General features: G+C 42.6%; 1 protein-coding gene across 1 annotated transcript in view; it reads left to right on the top strand.

Annotated features, from left to right (window-relative positions):
• The first annotated feature begins 289 nt into the window (after positions 1-289).
• The window catches only part of MRTFB (myocardin related transcription factor B), a 200,172-nt gene continuing 178,508 nt past the window's right edge, over positions 290-21,953 (top strand). Inside the window, exons 1-3 of the mRNA XM_054714745.1 lie at positions 290-328; positions 10,620-10,683; positions 11,039-11,125. The gene's annotated coding sequence lies outside the window, so the exon portion shown is untranslated. The remainder of the gene's footprint in view (positions 329-10,619; positions 10,684-11,038; positions 11,126-21,953) is intronic.

Consider the following 21,953-nt stretch of genomic DNA (forward strand, 5'->3'; position numbering starts at 1 on the left):
AGGCGCGCGCATGCGCACGCGTACCGGCCGGCCAGGTGAGAGAGTGGCGGCCGTCTGTCTCGCACCTGGCTTTTAACGCTTCACCTTCACGGAGGTGGGCGGGATGGACGTAACGGCTGGGGCGCAGGGTGCTAAGCACCGCTAGGCCAGACCCCGAAGCTAGGGGCGGCTTATAGGGAGCGCGCCGCGTCTATTCCAGGCCCGGGTCCGTGCGCGCTGGCCGCGGGAGGGCGGGGAGCGCCGGGGAGCCCGAGGGGAGCGAAGTCTCGCGAGATCGCGCGCGGCGGCGGTAGCGGCGGCGGCAGCAGCAGCGGCAGCGGCCGGGGAGGTGAGCTGCGGGTGGTAGTGGCGACCGTTGGGGGCCGAAGAGGGGGTGAGAGTGGCGGAGACCGAGGGTCCGACGGGGGAACGGGCCGGGCGGGCGGCCCGCGTCCTGGGCGGCAGCCCCAGCTCGCCCCGCGGCTGCAGCGGAGCCGCCCGGTCCGCCCCGTCCCGGGACCCGCGCGGACGGGGCGGGGCGGCCTGGCCGGGGCCGCCCGGGGTCGGTCCCCCTGCAGCCGGACCCTGCTCGGGTGCGACCACGGTGCCCGCCTCAGCCCCCCCCAACCCCCCCACTGCGGCAGCGGTGTGGCGCCGAGGACGCGGTGCTGCCGGCAGTGCCAACACCATTTGAGCCTTTCGCGTACGCTGGGCACTGAACTTGCGCGGGTGCCCTCCGGTGCTGCACCGAGAGGGGAAGCTCCCCGCCCGAAGTCACACTGCTGGGAAGGGGTGGGACGGGGGCTCAGACCAGGCACACGGACCCCAGCGCCCACGCCCGTCCCTGCCGCCCACCCTTTCCCCGCCCCCACTCGCAGGGCTTTCGGCTGGAGTTCTAATCCTCGGGTCCCCATCGGGCTGCAGAGCGTGTGTCTGGGAGCCCCTACCACCCCCACCCTCCCACATAGAATGCAGCATGGTGTATGCAATACTTGGGAGGTGGTCCTTGGCTTTTGTCAAATTCCCCGAAGGGTCCTTGATCCCGAAATGGTTAAGAACTCTTGTTTGTTCCCGTGGGAGAACAGAGGTGGGCTTAGAGCAGCGGCGTGTGTCAGGTCGAGTGGACTTGGAATATTGGATCCCTGGACTTGTATTAGTTTAGGCAGCGGAAACTTTTTAAGTTTGATTTTTGTTCAGCATGTGATTCTACTCTTCGGAGCAGTGATGCTCAGACCCAAGGCTCCTTCCCTTTGCCACAAACATTTACGAAGCCCACTTTACCGCCATGGAATGAAGCTTACCATGAAATACACAAAATCGGTATGATGCTCCAGTTTAAATGCAAGGGAGATCTAAAAGGAGAGCAATGTGGGACATGCATTGCCATATCATTGCAGTACATACTCTGTTAGAAGAGAGCACGTGCCTGGGTGTTTGCACCTGCTTCCAATGAATGAATTGGGATCAAAGAGCGATAAAAATATTAGGAGCTATTTCTAACAAGAAAAAGAAGGGCCAGAGATATAGATGGACACTGTGCGTGTGGGGGTGGTTGGGGGGGGGGAAGAGGGCACCTAAGTGTTGCAAAAACCTTTTATGATAATAAATAAACAACTTACATTAGAGATAAAATGCCAAGATAAATTACAGACTATCACAATCAACACACACAGAATATTAATATAACCCCTCTGTGACTGCCAGATTTTCAAGTTACATTGTATGGCACCTTTTGTGTCACAAGCTTTGAGACGCATACTGGATTCTTTCTGCTTACTGATAATAATGAATAAAATAACAAGATTGAAATTTAAGGCTTCAATGCCAGTATCTCACTTACTAGTTTAGATATGCTCAGTCTATGACATTACAATGTCATATGTGATGTGAGAAAAATGGTCACTGATTTTTAGACATTAGTTATTTTATCTCAACTTTCTTCACATTAGCTATATTCTCCTAAATTACTTTGGGTTTTCCATAGTATAAAAACTTTTCAGTGTTACGTCCTAAAATGATGCCATTTTATCATGATTAATCTGGTTGGATATTTAAGATTCTCAGGATGACTCTTCACTACGTGGGTTTGTCCCATGCATCTTGGCCCCCAAACACAGCGGTGTCTCCAGTCACTTTGATAACTGGTCATGTCTCTTAGGAGATAGTACTAGCCCCCGTGGGACCTACTGTAATGAACAGCCTTAATTATAATTTTACTAGAGGTCCAGTGCATGAATTCATGCACGGGTGGGATCTGGCCGGCCTGGCCCCAATCAGGGTGGATGGGGGCGGGGCCTGTTGGGAGGAGGAGGCGGCCAGCTTGCCCAGATCGGCCGGATCTGGGCCAGGCCAGCTGGGGGGAGGGGCCAAGGGCGATTGGCCGGTGGGCCCTGCCCTTGATTGGGGTGGGGGGCCGATTGGGGACAGGGTGGTTGTGGGGAGGGGCTGTGGGTGGTGGGCCGACCAGCCCCACCCCAGATTGGTGTGGCAGGGGTCGATAGGGGATGGAGCTGGTTTGGGGGAGGGGCCGCAGGCTGATCAGGGTGGTGGGGGCCCATTGGGGGCGGGGCCGGCCAGGAGGAGGGGCTGCAGGAGGTTGGCCAGCCAGGCACACCTTCTTTTGGGGTGGGGGGCAATCAGGGGAGGGGCTGGCTGGGGCGAGGGGCTGCAGGAGGTTGGCCAGATGGCCCTGCCCCCTATTGGGGTAGGGAGGCAATCAGGGGCGGGGCTGGTGGGGAGGGTGGGGGCGCAATCGGGCGGTTCACTACCACAGTGGGCGTCATAGCGCTACAGCGTTCTGGTCGCTGTCATATACATATATATATATATATATATATATATATATATATATATATATATATATATATATATATACACACACACACACACACACACACACACCATATTTTCCGGCATATAAGACGACTTTTTAACCCAGGAAAATCTTCTATATGCCCAGTCGTCTTATACGCCGGAAAATACGGTATATAAATACACACACACACATACTAGAGGCCCGATGCACGAAGATTTGTGCAAGAATGGGCCTTCCTTCCCCTGGCTGCTGGCACCGCCTTCTCTCCGGCTAGAGCTGCCTTTTCGCTCTGGCCCGGAGCTGCCTTTCTGCCTTCCCACGCTGCCCAGAGGCCCTGAGTGGCTGGGGCAGTGCGGAAAGCCTGCATCGTCACCATGGTGATGACGCAAGCGTCCCGCCCCGCCCCCGGCCGCTCAGTGCCTACGTATGAAAATTAACCCGCCATCTTTGTTGGGTTAATTTGCATTCTCCTGATTGGCTGGTGGGTGTCATAAAGGTCTGGTCAATTTGCATCTTACTCTTTTATTAGTTTAGATATAGATAGATAGATAGATAGATAGATAACAGAAAAAGGCAGAATTTAACTTACACAAACAATTTTTGTTGGGAAAATTTTTCTTTCTGACGTGTCTTACATACCAAAAAATCAGGCCCTTGGCTACTGGCACTTTCATTGATTATGCTAGAATTTCAGGTGGGAGATAAGATTAGTACCTGTGTCCCTCAGTCTGAAAAATTTGCTTTGTTTAATGGAAATTCTTGTTAGAAATGTTGACAACTAAACTCTTGAATAATTGAAGAGTTTGAGACTAGAATAGAGTTGTGAAGTGACAGCAATATGTGTAAATAACTAAAAAGGCCTGAATTAAATAAAATACTAATTATTACTGTATAACCACTTTTTAAATAACCATCATTCCTATGTACTAATATCCATATTAGAGAATTTAGAAAATGTGGTGTGTACAAAGGTGAAAATTAAAATGACCTGTAATCATATACGTCCTTAGTCCTCTTGGTATGATTAGTTAGAAATTGATTTTTCACATGAAACTCAGTGATGAAGTTTAGGGGAAAATGCAAATTCAGTTAAGAAAGTTCAACTCTGACTATTATATAGCTACAGTGTAACATTATAAATTTCTTCAACTCTTGTTAAAATTACAAAGCAATTTTATTTTTTCGTTTTGTTCAATGGATAAATTGCTTCTTGCTGTAAGATGTTTATTGTTCATTGGTTGTGACTTTTGAAAGGTGCTATGGAAACAAACATGTAAGTAAAGACTGTTATCAAAATAGAAGGATATATTTTATTTATTTTATTTTATTTTTTTAATATATTTTATTGATTTTTTTACAGAGAGGAAGGGAGAGAGATAGAGAGCTAGAAACATCGATGAGAGAGAATCATCGACCAGCTGCCTCCTGCACACCCCCCACCAGGGATGTGCCCGAAGCCAATGTACATGCCCTTGACCGGAATCGAACCCGGGACCCTTCAGTCCGCAGACCGACGCTCTATCCATTGAGCCAAACCGGTTTTGGCGAAGGATATATTTTAAATTGACTAGAGATAGATTCATTGAATACTTTTGGATTGGAAAATTACCTAAATTGAGAGTAATTAATTTTTATTACTTTGAGCAAGCAATATCACACTCCAGGATAAAAAGAGGTCACTCCCTTTTTTTCCTTTGCTACTTAAAAAAAAATTGCTACTACTTTTTATATTCATCAGTACAGAACTGAACCAAATAATATGACTTACATAGATATGGAAACTGTTACAGATTTTAGGTGTGGGGGATACATTGTTGAATGGGCAAAAATCCATGTTTATATGGATGAAAATGAGTTATTTATTATGTACATACCACTGAGATTTATAATTAAGCAATTTAATTGATGTTTTAAGATGCATATCTAAGATGGAATGATATCTTAAAATTGGCATGTTTAATTGGCAACTTTTCTTAGCGGTACATAAAATAATAGGGTGTCTGAAAATAGATGGCATTTTAGATTCAGTGAAATAGGGAATATATAGAAATTTCAGCACATTGGTTTATGTTTAACACCAAAAACTTTATCAAGGGATGACTTGCAAAATGAAGCTATACAGCATGTCTAGATCCTTCCTTCTAAACCATAGTTCTTTACTTGGAAGATTCCTATAAAGATTATTCCCATGTAAAACAAATGGAGAGTCAGTATTTGTAAATGTGAGAAACAGACTGCTTGGTGATTTTCATGGAGAGCAGATGGTGGTTTGGTTAATGTGTTTGAAGTAAAGTTAATCAGACAGTATAACCAGCAGATGTATGAATATGATTTTTGTTTTTATCATTCTGGAAGGTTCATAGGTCCACTTATAAACGAAAGCTTTCTTCAGTTGGAATCCTTAAATAGGATTTCAAAAATTAATAATAATTATTTTAATAAGAAATATGTTTGCAAATATACTTACTAAGTGTTAAGTACAGAATTTAAATGGGAGGCTGCATGGTATCTCTTAGCCAGGAAACCTGTCTAAGGACTTTTTTTTCCGTCTGATAGTGAGGGCAGGTTTCATAGGAAACTCAACCACATGAAGACTGCTTATCTTCTTCCACAGGTGGACTTCAGCTTTTCTTCTCAAAATGTGGGCCCTGAACCAGCAGCATCCTTGGGCTTGGTAGAAATTCAGACTCTGGGGCCCACCCCAGACCTACTGAACCAGAATCTTCATTTTAATACGATCCTCCTCCAAGTGATGCAGGTGACTGTGTGGGAAGCACTGGACCAGATTAGTGGCTCTCAAACTTCAGTGTGTATTAAAAGGATTGCTACCTACTGCTCTCAGAGTTTCTAGTTCAGAAAATTTGCATTTTCAACAGTTTTCAGTTGATGCTGATGCTGCTGGTCCAGAGACCATACTTTGAGAACCATTAGACTAAAGCATTCTTTCCATTGTACCTTCTTGTTCTCTCTCCTAATTCCTCACCCCTTGAAATAACCTTTAAATACATTATTATAGCCCTAGCTGGTTTGGCTCAGTGGATAGAGTGTTGGCCTGCAGACTGAAGGGTCCCAGGTTTGATTCTGGTCAAGGGCACATGCCCAGGTTGCGGGTTCAATCCCCAGTGGGGGACATGCAGGAGATAGCCGATCGATGAATCTCTCTCATCATTGATATTTCTACCTCTCTCTCCCTTTCTCTTTCTCTCTGAAATCAATAAAATAGATTTTAAAAACATACATTATTATAGTCACATGCTTTAACTTGATTGAAGAAAAAATTACTAGTAATCTTTTATAATTTTTAGCGATGTCCACACTAAAATTGCTTATCTACATAATAAAAGCCTAAGTGACCATTATGGTGGAACGACCAGAATGATTGGTCACTATGATGCACACTGACCACCAGGGGACAGACGCTCAATGCAGGAGCTGCCCCCTGGTGGTCAGTGCGCTCCCACAGGGGGAGCGCCGCTCAGCCAGAAGCCAGGCTCATGGCTGGTGAGTGCCGTGGCGGTGGTGAGAGCCTCTCCCACCTCCACGGCAGTGCTGAGCAGGTTGCCGAGTGGTAAGGAGCAATGAGCAGGCAGGTGGTAAAGAGCGAGGGGACAGGACTACGGACTAGGAGAGGAATGTCCGCCTACCCAGATTGCGAGAGGGCGCAGGCTGGGCTGAGGGACACCCCTCCCATCCCTTCCACGCCCCAGTACACGAATTTCATGCACCAGGCCTCTAATTAATAGCTATTTTCAGGGGAAAATTTCTTTTAATGATAGTTGGATTTTGACTCTGATTTAGAGGTAGTTCTCTTTTTCTCCTTTCTATGAGCTATACTTTTAACACTTTAAAATTCAATTTGCATAAATAAAATGTTCATATTTTTTGAGGACTCTAGCAACTCAGTCTAACCTGTCCCCTTCTCTCTGCAGAAAACTTGTTTTATTTGTTTCCTATAGATGTCTATTTTTCTTTGTATAGATAGAAGCAAATACCTGTATAATAGTATCTACTTTCTCCTTTTTATATAAAATGTAGCATACTTTGTAAATGATTCTGCTGCCTTTTTTTTTTTTTTAGTTAATATGCCTTTTGTATCTTACCATAATAGTGTATGGAAAACAAATATTTAACAGCTTCAGAATATCCCATTGTATGCCTGTACCATAGTTTATTGAACTAGCTCCCACTGATGCATATTTGAGTTTTTTATAGTCTCTTACATCACAGACAACCTGGCTCAATAACCTTGTACACATGTCATTTTGAATATGTGAGGTCTCTATGTAGGATATCTTTTCAGAAGTAGTATTGCTGGGTCAGTGAGCAATGCAATTATAATTTTGATAAATGCTGCCCTCCTTCAGGGTTGTACCATTTTGAACCTTCTTAAATAATATTAGAGCACCTGTTTCTTCATAGCCTCACCAACAGACTTCAACCTTGGAGTTTATATCAGTTTGATAGGTGAAAAATGATAACTAGGTGTAGTTTTAATGTGCATTGCTTTGATTATGAATGAGGCTGAATATCTTTTCATATACTTAAAGGCTATTTCTAATTCTTTTTCTATGAACTATCTGTTCCCGCCCTTTGCACATTTTTCTTTTGGATTGCTTTTTCTCCAATCAATTTCTATTTGTAAATTAGCGAGATTAGCCCTTTGTGATGTGAGTTGCAATTACCCCCAGTTGTCATTTATGTGTGGTTTTTTGTTTTGTTTTGTTTTGGTTTTTTACTTACTTTCATGTATTTTGGTATAGGGCAGGCTTAAAAGTTGTATCTTTAAGTTTTAGGTAGTTAATATTAATTTTTTCTGGTGTCTGGATTAAGTCACAGAAAAGCCTAAAAGAATTTGGAATTTGCTATTGTTTTCTTTTAATACATTTATGGTTTTATTTTTAAGTTAAATTTTGATCCACGTAGAATTTATTGTGGCATTCAGGGGTGATGTATAGATTCAGCTTTGTCTTTTTCAATATGCCTACCAGTTACCTTATCCATTTACTTCAGAATACAATGCACCTTTATTGTATCCTGCACTCCCGATGTATTGGGGCACATCTCTCAACTCCTGTTCTATTCCTTTAGTCTTTCTATTCATACACCAGTATATGTTATTGGTTTTATAAAATGTTTTGATATTTCATAAAGCTAGTTTCCCCTGTTGCCCTTCATTTTCCTGGCAGTTCTTGCTTGTTTATTTTTCCATGTGAACTTTAGAATCATTTTGTCTTGTTCTGGTGGGGGGGAAATTCGTTTAAAAATTGAGATCATGTTAAATTTATAAACTAACATAGGGAGAATTGGTATTTTTCTGGTGTTGAAGTTTCCTATCCAAAGACATTGTATATTTTTTCATTTGATTTTACTCTCGAATCCTTCTGAAGCTTTTAAAGATTTTCTCATATAGGTTTTGCCCATTTCTTGTTAAATTCATCTTAACTATTTTATCTTTTTATTGTTTTTGTAAGTACAATCATCTCTTCCTTTCTCTTTTCTAAATGGTTGTGACTGTGTATATGAAGGCTATTTATTTCTGTGTAAGTACAGAAATTGGTAGCCCCTGAAGTTTTAAGTCATTTTTTAACAGACTTTACATTCTGCAAAATCCCTTATATATTTTTGCCTAAGAAAAGGAAAGACTTGGGAGTCAAGCTTGCAGATTAATTTTGTGTCTGCATTTATTAGTTCTGTGGACATCTGGGGATCGATTTGACTACTCAGAGCCTCAGTTTCTTAATCTGTAAAAGGAGCAATTTTGTCTTTGTTAGAAAGTTGAGAGAATTAAAAAAGAAAACGTAAAGCTCATCATGTAATTCCACTTCCATCGTGGGTTGAAATTTTGTTCTTTTTTCCTTTTTCCTACTCTTACCCCTCTCACATTTAAAACACAAAAAAATGAAACCATGAAGAAAAACAATAAAAATGTATTCAAATTGAAATTATAACAAATAAAATATTTTAAAATTGAAGTGGTTCAATTTGAGCAGGATAATCAACATACTTAAGAACAGAGAACAGACTCAGACCAGCATGAGATTCTCCTTGCTTTCTATCCTCATTACTTATTGCCCTCTCGGATGCACCCTGACAATGAGGCTACCCAGACATCCTGTATTTCCTATCATGAATGCTCTGCTATCTAGTTCTACCAGTTCAGAAAAATACTGCTTCATATCAGTAAAAAACAGCATCTTTCTCCTCGTGTAGCTCATCTGTCCTATAGCATGGCCCTGGATAGACTAGAAACTGTGAGGAGAAACTATGTCCATCCTTTCCACCAAAGAATGCCTAGCAAAATACCTGACAATGTCTGAGATTTGTTAAATAAATGAATAATAATTGACGTTGATCTTTCTTTTGTCTTATGTGTCTGGGTAACTCTTATCTCTCTCCAAGTACCCTGTAAACCCCTTGAAGACAAGATTATGCCATTTGTCAATAATAAAGTAATGTCTTTACAGATTTTTATTACACAAAAATATCTATATATATAAAAAGCCAGTGACTGGACCGCTGTAACAACCAGAACGACTGGTTGCTATGACACCCACTGCGGCCAGCGAATCAGACTGATCAGGGGGTGGGGCCAGCCGGCCAACTCCCCCTTGGCCCCTCCTTCCGGCCAGCCCCGCCCCTGATCGCCCCCTCTACCCCAATTGGGGGTGGGGCCGGCCAGTCAACCTCCTGCAGCCCCTCCCCCTAGTCAGCTCTGCCCCTGATCGGTGCCCCCACTCTGATCAGGGGCAGGGCCAGGCGGCCAACCACCCATGCCCCTTCCCCAGGCCGCTGGCCCCCAATCGGCTCCACCCACACCATTCAGGGGCAGGGCCAGCTGGCCCACTGCCCATAGCCCCTCCCCAGGGCTGGCCCTATCCCCGATCAGCCCCACCACCTTGATTAGCCTGTGGCCCCTCCCTCCAGCCAGCTCCACCCCAGATTGGCTCCCCCAACACCAATTGTGGGTGGGGCTGGCCGGCCAACCTCCCACGGCCCCTGCCCCAATCAGCCCCCCACCCCAATCGGGGGCGGGGCCTGCCGCCAATTGCCCTCAGCCCCTCCCCCCAGCCGGCCTGGCCCTGATCGGGCTCTGATAGGGGCGGAATGGCCAGCCAACCTCCCGCCATCTCTTCCTCCCAACAGGCCTGGCCCCGATCCGCCCCGATTGGGGCCGGACTGGCCAGACCCCACTCGTGCACGAATTTGTGCACTGGGTCTCTAGTATAATAATAAAAGCAATAATTAACATTTATTGAACATTTGTTACATTCCAGAAACTGTTATAAAGTCTTGATGTGGATTACCTCATATAATCCTCCACAATTCTGAGTTGGATATTGTAATTATACATACTAGAGGCCCAGTGCATGGCAGGCCCTGTCCCCTGGTCAAACTCCCAGAAGAACTCCTGGTGGAGGGGACAATTTGTATACAACGCTTTTATTAGATAGGATGGGGAAAATGAAGCACACAGAGGCTTGGGGACTTGCTGAAGATTACACAAGCTAGGAAGTGGAGAGCTGGGATTCAATGCAGGTGTTCCGAGTCTTGCAACCCAACTTTTCACCTGCTTCAGTCCTTTAAGACAATTTGTTCAATAGTATAGTCATTTATGTAGCTCCTTGAAATTTTTATGAAAAGTTATTTAATTATACTTGCATGTCTCAACTTTCCTTCCCAACAATCCCATTTTAGTAACTTCCATTTTGTTTTCCAATTTATCTCAGACTTCATATTCTCCAGGAGGCTTTATTTGACCACCCTGTCTGGCATGTAAGTAGGTGTTCTATAAAAAGTAATTTTCACTTTTTCCCCCCTTTTCCAGGTTCACAATAAAGGTGCTAATAAAGAGAATGTAAGACAAGAATATAATTAAATATTTGACTGAGGTAAGTTTTTTTATGATTTAATTTTTGTAAAGAACCCTTATTTCTTATTATTGTTTTTTGTTTGTTTTGTTTTTTAATCTTCACCTGAGGATATTTTTTCCATTGATTTCTAGAGAGAGTGGAAGGGAGGGAGGAGGTGGAGAGAGAGGCAGAGAAACATCCAAGTGAGATACATCCACTGGTTGCCTCCCGCATGGTGCCCCTATCTAGGCCAGGGAGCCTGCAACCAAGGTATGTGCCCATAAGTGCCCTTGACCAGGAATTGAACCTGAGACCTTTAAGTCCCCGGGCCGATACTCTAACCACTGAGCAAAATCAGCCAGGGCTTATTATTGTTTTTAATTTCTCTCCACAGCCTGTTTTCTTAAGATGTAAGAGGGAGATTGCTTTAGGAGTGTTGCAGTTCATGGCCACCTGAGGTTCTTAGGTGGCTGCCAGAAAGGTGGGCTGTTTGAATAAAATCATTTAAATTCTCATTATCTTCTTGTTTGAGGGCATGCTACCGAGAAGGAGAGCTAGCAGGTGGAAATCCATAAGCTGTTTGGTGATTATATCTACAACATTCAGTTGTAGCTTTGTTTTTTTAAATAGGGAGTTGAAGAGATTTGAAGTCACTTCTGATAACATAACAACACTTATTTTTCTTCTTTTTTTAAAAATATATTTTATTGATTTTTTTACAGAGAGGAAGAGAGAGGGATAGATAGAGAGTTAGAAACATTGATGAGAGAGAAACATCGATCAGCTGCCTCTTGCACACCCCCTTCTGGGGATGTGCCCGCAACCAAGGTACATGCCCTTGACTGGAATCGAACCTGGGACCCTTGAGTCCGCAGGCTGATGCTCTATCCACTGAGCCAAACCGGTTTCGGCAACACTTATTTTTCTTAAATGAAAAGGTGTTGTATTTTGTTATTATAATAATGAGAAAAACCTTCCATCAGTATAAAACAACATAATGACATAAATAAAACACCCAACTTCTACCACCCAGAAATGACTGCCATTAGTATTTTGGTGAACATACTTTTAGGAATTTATCTGTAAAATAAGTATTTACATACAAATCTTTAAGTAAATTGGTTTATACTATATATGATGGTCTTTTTAATGCAACAATATGTTTTGTATATTTCTACACATGATTGTAAAAGACATGCATAATCATACATGATTATTTTACTGGCTACCTAACATGCCATTGAGGCAAGGTAATTTATTTAATCACTTCTTTGACAACAAAAATTTAGCTTGTTCCTAAGAGATAATAGTTAATGATGTGTTGATCAACCCTGTACTTACGTTGTTGTATACTTACTCATTTATTTTTTAGACATACAGGTGCTGAGTCAAATATTACACATTTTAAATGTTGATGCATATGGCTAAAGTGCCCTCTGTAAAGACTAACAATTTATTACCACCACCCTCCCACCTCATCCTGACCCCAGCAAAGTTCATGAGGGTCATGTTTTCCATACCCCTGCTCACACTGAGTTTTTAAATCTTTTTAATTTTCTCCAGTCAATAGGAGAAAAAAAATGATACCTTTTTGAGATAGCAAGGTTTTTGCCTAAAATAAACTTATGTTTTCAAAGACCTCTTTCATCCTATATAATAAAAGGCTAATATGCAAATAGACCAAACAGCGGAACGACCGGTCACTATGACACACACTGACCACCAGGGGGCAGATGCTCAACGCAGGAGCTGCCCTTTGGTGGTCAGTGCGCTCTGACAGGGGGAGCACCGCTCAGCCAGAAGCCGGGCTCATGTCTGGCGAGTGCAGTGGCGGTGGCAGGAGCCTCTCCCGCTTCCAAGGCAGCACCACTCAGCCAGAAGCCGGGCTCACAGTGGTGAGTGCAGTGGCAGTGGTGGGAGCCTCTCCTGCCTCTGTGGCATCGCTAAGGACCCCTCGGGGGATGTCCAACAGCCAGCTTAGGCCTGCTCCCCGGCAGTCGGACATCCCCTGAGGGGTCCCGGACTGCGAGAGGGCGCAGGTCGGGCTGAGGTAACCCCCTCCAGTGCACGAATGTCGTGCATCGGGCCTAGTTTGATATATTTATTTACATGAAGAATTTCCTTATTGAGAATGTATCTGTGATTCTCATGTGTAAGTGAGATACTCTTGGACTTTAAATGTGATGACAATGTTCAAATATGTTGTGTTCTTTGTTTTTAGTCTATTGCCCTAACTCAGTGGTCGGCAAACTCATTAGTCAACAGAGCCAAATATCAACAGTACAACGATTGAAATTTCTTTTGAGAGCAAATTTTTAAAACTTAAACTTCTTCTAACGCCACTTCTTCAAAATAGACTCACCCAGGCCATGGTATTTTGTGGAAGAGCCACACTCAAGGGGCCAAAGAGCCACATGTGGCTCACGAGCCGCAGTTTGCTGACCACACCCCTAACTCATAAATATTTTTAAATTATTGACACTAATTGTTTTGGGTACTGAAAATTTCCCTCTATAAAGAGCAATACCTGTTCTTTATTTATAGTAGAGCTTTAAAAACTTCAACTTCTTAATAGATTTCAAACATGGGTACAGTTGCAGAAAAGCATACTGAATAGGATTTACAAACTTGGGTGATCATGGAATATTATTGAGTTACGTGAACTAAGTGAATATGCTTTCACATGTAAACCTATGAATATTGACGTTGAGTCTCATCTGTCCAAAGGATTTTGCCTGTTGCTGATATGAATGTGGGCTCTAATTTTATGTTTGTTTTAGATTTTATTTCGATCAAATAGGATTATACACACCATTGACCTACTCTTTGTTCTTTGACTCAATAAAAACCAATTAAAACATCTCTTCCCACCCCAGCCAGTTGGAGTTTTGTCCTAAACACCAGAAGGTTGCCAGTTCGATTCCCAGTTAGGGCACATAAACTAGCTTGTAGATTCGATCCCCAGTTGGGGGTGTGTACAGGGGCAACCAATCGATGTTCTTTCCCTCTCTTCCCCTTTCTCTCTCTTTAAAAAAAATCAATAAAAACATATCCTCAAGTGGGAATTAAAAAGTAATTTATCTTTTCCCTAGATATAAAATGCATATTCTTCTAATATAGCTTGCATTCCATGTGAGTGCTTTTAAGTCCAAGTTAAAATTATTGAGGCCAGGACCAAGAGTGTTTTATTTACCAGCTTACATCTAGCAACTCATATGATACCTGGAACATACATGATAGACACACAAGCCATTTTTGAAGGAGTAAGTGATTGGTAAATATTGTCATTGAATTAGAATTAAGATGTAAAAGAGAAGTATCTTAAATTTTAATTAAGAAGCTTAATTCCTTGGAGAATAAAACTAGCACCTGTGATTTTTAAATGCTCGTAAATATAGGCGTACATAGTTATAGTGACACTTGCTACTTTAAAATTTTGTGACATTTTGTTTAGATTATTGATTTGGACTATATCTCATTTCTTTTCAGACTCATATACATTATTGTAGTTTAAATACTCTTTTTCATTTGTATTTTTGTTGTTGCTGTAAAGGGCAAAGTAATATCTAAACTAGGTAAGATACTAGATCTTATTAAGGAATCCTGTTTATATTTCCTATTATAGACCAAGTATTTTTTCAGTTATGTTTTTGAAGACAAGGATAAAGTGAATTCCCCAAAATATATTTTTAGTTATAATAGAAATTGAGTTGTATTTATAAAAAATAGAAGTAGAAACAGAGGGAAGGTGGGAGTGGGTGGGTGGGAAGAGATCAACCAAAGAACTTGAATGCATATATGCATAACCCATGGACACAAACAGTAGGGTGGTGAAGGCCTGGGGTGGGAGGTAGGGGTGGACTAGAAGGGATCGATGGGAGAAAAAAAGGGGACATATGTAATACTTTCAACAATAAAGATTAAATTTTTTTTAAATAGAAGTAGAAATATGAATTGCCAGCCATTGAGAATATATAAATATTTGTCCCATAGCCTGCCTATTAAGCTTTCTGACTCCTACACCAGTTTTTCACAGCCAAAATAAACAGAGAAGATGGAAAAATTATCTACTACATTTTTTTTAACCCTCACCCGATAACATGAGTTTCCACTGATTTTAGTGAGGGAGGAAAAGGGAGAGAGAGAATAAAAAACACATCGATGTGAAAAAGAAATATAGACCAGTTGCTTCCCATACTCACCCTGACCAGGGATGGAACTGCAACCTAGGTATGTGACTTGACTGGGAATCAAACCCACCACCTCTTGATGTAGGGATGACACTCCAACCAACTGAGCCATATCGGTCAGGTCTCTAATATGTTTTAGAAATATTGTGGATGCTTGTCTCATACATTTTGTTTCCACTGGAATATGGGATTTTAATAAGGGAATGCATGAGCTAGTTTGTTATTTGCATGTAACATTTTAAAAATTGACTTAATAATTTAGCAATTTTTATTTGTGTTTTAATTTGCTTAGCAACTTCTTCCTTAAAAAATAGTCCAGCCTGGCAGGTGTGGCATAGTGGATTGAGCGTCATCCCATGGACCAAGAGTTCCAGGGTTCAATTCCCAGTCAGGACACATGCCCGGGTTTCGGGCTTGATCCCCAGTAGGAGGAGGCAGCCAATCAATGTCTCTCTCATCGATGTTTCTGTCTCTCTATTCCTTTCCCTTCCTCTCTCCCTAAAAACAAACAAATAAACAAAAAAAAACAACAACATAAAAATAGTCCAGTTCAGCTGGCATTGCTCAGTGGTTGAGCATTGACCTAGGAACCAGGAGGTCCCGGTTCAATTCCCCATCAGGCATATGCATGGGTTGCAGGTTCAGTCCCCACTGTGGGGCATGCAGGAGGCAGTCCATATTAACTTTGGACTATATTTTTAAAAATTTTCGAAGTTAAATGTAGGCAGACTTGAAATCACTGAATTTTTAGTTGTACCTAAATTAATGAGATTTCCTAGACTTTTCCCTCTGATATTGTGGCTAATGGTATAAGCTTGTATTTGTTTTCTAAAATAACCACAGTTTTGGGTTCTTTAATCTCTTTTCTATGGCAGTATAGGAATTTGTGTATTGGTAGCTTTCATTACACTGATGAGTTAATTTCTTTAAACCTAATTCTAAAAATACTCCTGGAAAGTGAGGAATTACTACCAGTAGTAAAGACTATCATTTATTTCTCTTAGCTGCATTTGTAAACATTTTTATACTGTACTAAAATAGATTTTGCCCAGCTGGTATGGCTCAGTTGTTGTGTTGACCCATGAACCAGGAGATCATGGTTCAATTTCTGCTAAGGGCACATGCCCAGATTGCAGGCTTGATCCCCAGTAGTGGGGGAGGGAGGGTAGGAGGCAGCCAATCAGTGATTCTCTCTCATCATTGAAGTTTCTATCTTTCTCTCCCTCTCAATTCCTCTCTCTGAAATGAATAAAAACATATTTAAAAAAACAAACAGATTTTAAGATATTGTTACGTATTTAGTGAGTTGGATTTTGTGCATTTGTAATAGTTTTTTCCTATTTTAGTCATCAAGCTTAAAATTTAGACTGGCAGTGTAAGTGGTAATTTGATTGGAAAATTGGATAGAGGAGAAGTTCTGTCTTCATATACAAAATTTGTGGTGCAGAATATTTAGATGAAACTCGTATGATTAGGGTGAGAGTATAGAATTGCAGTAGGAAGGAAAAAAATTTTAAGTGCTTATAAACAGAGGATAATAGATCCCTAGCAAAGCCAACACTGGGCTTACTTCTATAGTATCTGTAACTGAGTTGGTCTCTCACAGAGGTCTTATTAACTCAGAGTGTTAAGGGTAGAGTTATAGAAAAAAGGGATGGAGAACAGTAGATTTGGGTCACAAGTTCCATAGAGAGCACAGGGCTTAGTGAAACTCCCTAGGGATGTTCTCAGACTCTGTCCCATCCTCCTTTGAGAAATTTTTGTCCTTCCTAACTCTGGAAGCTTTGCTTAGTGTTGTGGCATGATGGATATGTGTGTGGAGCTGGGCAGAGAAGTCTGGCTCTGCTTATTACTGCTGTTAGATACTCTCTTTAAAAAGATTTTTAACATGGGAGTATGGCTGAACACCATCATTTCCCCTGTATCATATTATAATGACAAAATGGGAGTATCACGCAAGTTTTTCCTGCATTCCAGTTTGTTCAGAGAGGACACATAATTCATGGTGAGGGTTGTGTTTGTGTATATTAATCCCAGGAAGTTTTTTTTTTTTTTTAATTTACTGATTTTTTACAGAGAGGAAGGGAGAGGGATAGAGAATTAGAAACATTGATGAGAGAGAAACATTGATCAGCTGCCTCCTGCACACCTCCTACTGGGTATGTGCCTGCAACCAAGGTACATGCCCTTGACCGGAATTGAACCTGGGACCTTTCAGTCTGCAGGCTGACGCGCTCTCCACTGAGCCAAACCGGTTAGGACAAACCCAGTAAGTTTTGTTTTAAATAGATTTCAGTGTATTCTAATGTAATAGAGTTTTTTAGTCTGAATGTTCCAGCAGCCGTCACTCAAACATTAATTGCTGTCATTGGCAAAGGATATCCTCCTACATCTTTTCTGGAGTGCTTGAAACCATCCCACTTCCTTTTTCTTTTACTTTGAGAACTGATTACTGACACTTGGAAATTATAATCAGACTAGAGGCCTGGTGCACAAAATTCATGCACAGGTGCAGTCCCTGGGCCTGGCTATTGGTCAAAGCTTGAGTGTCTGATGTGGAAGGGCAGGTCCCAGCTGACCTCTGGGCCCTGGGCAGCACCTGGGCCTCCAGGACCCTGCATACCCCCCTCCGCCTGAGTCATCAGGCTCCCGCTGCTGCCGCTGGTCGCCATCTGCGGAGCAGTTGGCAGGACTATCAGACCATGCTCACACCCGCCTTGGCCTGGTGCCACCCACTCACCTGCTCCACCATCCCACTGTGGTTCCACTCTCGTCGGGGCCCATTGGGCTGGCAGCACCTACACTGCTGCCCACTGCCAGTGCCACATCACCGATGCCTGCCATGTTCCGCGCCGCCCCCTGTTGGTCAGCGCACGTCATAGCGAGCGGTTGAACTCCTGATCAAGGGAACAATTTGCATATTAGGCTTTTATTATATAGGATTGCATCAATGTTAATGGAAAGGTTACCAATTATTGCACTGAAAAATATGCATTTTCTGTCATTGTTTCTCTTGGTGTCTCTCTTAGTTAAGTGCTTTTAAATACTTGTTAGGTGAATGAATGCTTTGTGTCATGCCCTAACTTAAGACATTTAAGACAGGCTTTCTTGATGGCTTTCCCACCGTCACTTCCTCAGGAAGGGGGATAATTTGTTTAATGTGAAATCTTCATAGAATCTTTCAGTTGTTTAGATATCCTTGGGGTAGAAGAAGGATGGCTGATGTCAGTTACTTATACGATGATATAAGCTCTAAAATGAGTATGTGCTTGGAAGAGTTGAGAGCAGTGAGGGTTTTTATGGTGGGGCATACATGTTGAGCATTGGGCCTCTACTGTGTGTGTGCATTCCCTCATTTAGTTTTCACAACTCTAAAAAGAGGACAGATACAGTCACGCTGGTTTTAGAGAACAGAAGGCCTCGCTTATGAAATTTGTCCTTGGGTACACAGCTTAAGTAGGTTAGAAAAAAGAATGACTTGAATCCAGATCTCTCTGGCTCCAAAGTCCACATTCTCTTCTTATGTACATTGACCGAGAAAGGGGTCTCACAGTTGCTAGAATGTTTCTGATATTGTAGATAATTGAAATGTTGGACAGAATGAAGGTAAAGCTACTTTGTCATCACCATCACCATCGCTCCTACCATCCTCTTTATTTCTATCGTTCTTCAGCACTAACTGATGGAGCCTGCCAGGGTGTCTGGCCGCTGTGTTCAATACAACATAGGCTTGTTTAACTTAACAGTGCTCTGAGCTGAAAGGTTCATGACGGCCAAGTACAAACAGATCTTCTGTTGGATGTTAATTTTGTTATAGAAGAGATGCTTGTTTTTCCTTGCTCTTTGCTAATAAAGAAGCTGGCACATTTTCTCGTGAGTTAAAAAGGATTTTGACTTGTTTATATCTGTGTAATCAAAGGGAAGTGAACAGTTCTGATAAACATTTTCTTTGTGCAGATCTTTGGTTCATTTCATACCTGCCAGGGAATTGCAAATTGTGTGCTCTTGCTCTTTTCTCTTTTTACTTTGGATTTGATTTTATGGTTGGTCACTGTAAGGATTTCATGGTAGGAAAAGAAAGGTATTGTTTCTTCATTTGAACAGACTCTGTATACTTTTACAGGAGGTTATCCTATAGTAGGCAGAATGATTTAACCAGGCCACTGCACAGAGGTGTCACTGTATAATTTTTTTTTAGTCACTTTTTTTTAATAACAGCTCTGTTGAGACATAATTCACATACCACAAAGTTCACCCATTTAAAGAATATAATTCAATGGATTTTAATATATTCACAGAGTTGTACACTGATCCCCACTGTCTAATTCCAGAACACTTTCATCACCCCAAAAAGAAACCCTATACCTGATTAGCAGTCACTCTTCATTCTTCCCTCTCTTTAGCCCCTGGAAACCACTTTCTGTGTCTATGGATTTGCCTGTTTTGGACCTGTCATATAAATGGAGTCACACAATATATGCGGCCTTTTGTGTCTGGCTTCTTTCACTTGGCATGTTTTTGAGGTTCATCTATGTTGTAGCATGTATCAGAAATTTCATTTCTTCTTGTTGCTGAATAATATTCTATTGCATGGATATTCACCCATTTATTGACATTTGGGTGGTCTCCACATTATGGCTGTTATGAATAATGCTGCTGTGAACTTTCAGGTATAGGTTTTTGGGAGGACATAGGTTTTCATTTCTCTTGGATAAGTACCTAGGAGTAGAATTGATGGGTTTTATGATTAACTCTATGTCCTAACTTTTTTATAAATTACAGAACTGTTTTCCAAAGTGGCTGCATCATTTTACATTCCCATCAGCAATGTTAGAGGATTCCAATTTCTACATATCCTTGCCAACATTTATTATTTTCTTGGTGTTTGTTTTTTTATAATAGCCATCCCAATGGGTATGTGAAGTGTTATCTTATGCAGTTTTGCTTTGCATTTCTCTAATGACTAATGATATTGAGCATCTTTCCATGTGCTAATTGGCCACTCATATGTCTTTTTTAGAGAAATACCTGTTCAAATTCTTTTTCCATTTTTAAAATTGGGTTGTCTTTTTATTGTTGAGATGTAATAGTTCTTTATTCTGGATATACACATGTACACACACATTCTTGTCAGATAAATGAAGTGTAAAAATTTCCTTCCATTCTTAAAGTTGTTCTTTGAAGCAGAAAGCTTTTATTTTTTATGAAGTTCAATTTGTCTATTCTTTGGTTGTTTGTGCAGTCTTCTCTCTGTTTGAAATTCTGTGTAACTTTAAAAATCATTCATTATTTCTCCTATTTAAAAAATTGGTGCAAAATTGAGTGGTCAGCTAGTTAACTATATAGGGGATTAGAGGTATGAAACATCTTTCATTTTATCAAATATTATCATCTAATTCAATGTGAAAAGACCAGTTTTTCTAATCTAACAACCAGTGTGCCCCCCCCCCCTTTTTTTTTAAATTAGAAAAACGACTTTTCAGTATTCTGCCTAGCTCAGAATGCAAGCATCATTCTGTGAACTTGACTGGGCTTGGGGATCCAGAGGTGAGTGGAACATGGCCCTGTCCTTAAGAAACAAATGCTCACATGCCATGCTAGTAGCATGCACAGAGGAGGTATGCAGAAGAGGAGGGAGTACTCTCCTCCATCTGGGCAAGGATGCCTGGACTTGTGTTCAGTCCACAAAGATGGATAAGCTATCAGAACTTTCTGTTAGGGTCTGTGATTCTCCTTCTGGTTACTTGCTGCTGTGTTTGCCATGTTCCCTGGCACCAGGTACCTTATAGCAATAATGTTTAGGATTATTGATGTAATAAAATGTCGACATAGGTGTGATGACTTTGATGCCTAGAAGCGAACCTAAAGAAACCAGTTTAATTTCTTTAGTTCTAATTAGTTCAGCATGGTGTGTGTGTGTGTGTGTGTGTGTGTGTGTGTGTGTGTCTAAGCAGAAGCCGTGTGTGTGTGTGTGTGTGTGTGTGTGTGTGTGTCTAAGCATAAGAAGTTCAAATCCTATCTAATAAAAGAGTAATATGCAAATTGACCGTACCTCCGCTACACCCACCAGCCAATCAGGAGCAAATATGCAAATAAACCCAACCAATATGGCTGCGGCCATGGAGAGCAGGAGGGAGGCTTGGGTTTCCCTGGCGATGGAGGAAGCCAAGCTTTCCGCCTGCCCTTGCCGGCAAAGGCCTCCACTCAATGCTACAAAGTTTCAATGATAGAAGATAAATAAATCACAACAAAAATGATGGCAGCCACAGAGCTGGAGAGAGCAGGAGGCTTGAGTTGCCCCCGGAGATGGAGCTTTCCGCCTACTCTGGCCTGCTTTGGCCTCCACTCAAGGCTACAAAGTTTCAGTTATAGAAGATAAATAAATCCCAGATACCAGGGCCTCCGTTGGGTCACCGGGGGGCGTGGCCGGCCTGCAAACCACCACAGGCCCCTCGCCCAGGCTGCCCCACGCCCCAGGGGAACCCCCACCCTGATCCAGGACACCCTTCAGGGCAAACCAGCTGGCCCCCACCCGTGCACGAGGCCTCTATCCTATCTAATAAAAGAGTAATATGCAAATTGACCATCACTCCAACACACAAGATGGCTGCCCCCATGTGGTCAAAGATGGTTGCCCCCTTGTGAACACAAGATGGCTGCCACAAGATGGCCAGCAGTGGAGGGCAGTTGGGAGGGATCTGGCCATCAGGGGAGGGTAGTTGGGAGGGACCAGGCCTGCAAGGGAGGGCAGTTGGGGGCCATCAAGCCTGCAGGGGAGGGCAGTTAGGGGTGACCAGGCCAGCAGAGGAGGGAAGTTGGGGGCAACTGGGCCTGCAGGGAAGGGCAGTTGCGGGGGACCCAGGCCTGCAGGGGAGAGCAGTTGGCGGGGGACCAGGCCTGCAGGGGAGGGAAGTTAGGGGCAAACAGGCTGGCAGGGGAGCATTTAGGCATCACTCAGGCTGGCAGGGGAGTGATCAGGCTGGCAGGCAGAAGCGGTTAGGGGCAATCAGGAAGGCAGGCAGGTGAGCAGTTGGGAGCCAGCAGTCCTGGATTGTGAGAGGGATGTCCCAGATTGGAGAGGGTGCAGGCTCGGTTGAGGGACATCCCCTGCCCCCCGTG

Source organism: Eptesicus fuscus, chromosome 4 (genome assembly GCF_027574615.1).
Source record: "Eptesicus fuscus isolate TK198812 chromosome 4, DD_ASM_mEF_20220401, whole genome shotgun sequence".
Lineage (NCBI taxonomy): Eukaryota > Metazoa > Chordata > Mammalia > Chiroptera > Vespertilionidae > Eptesicus > Eptesicus fuscus.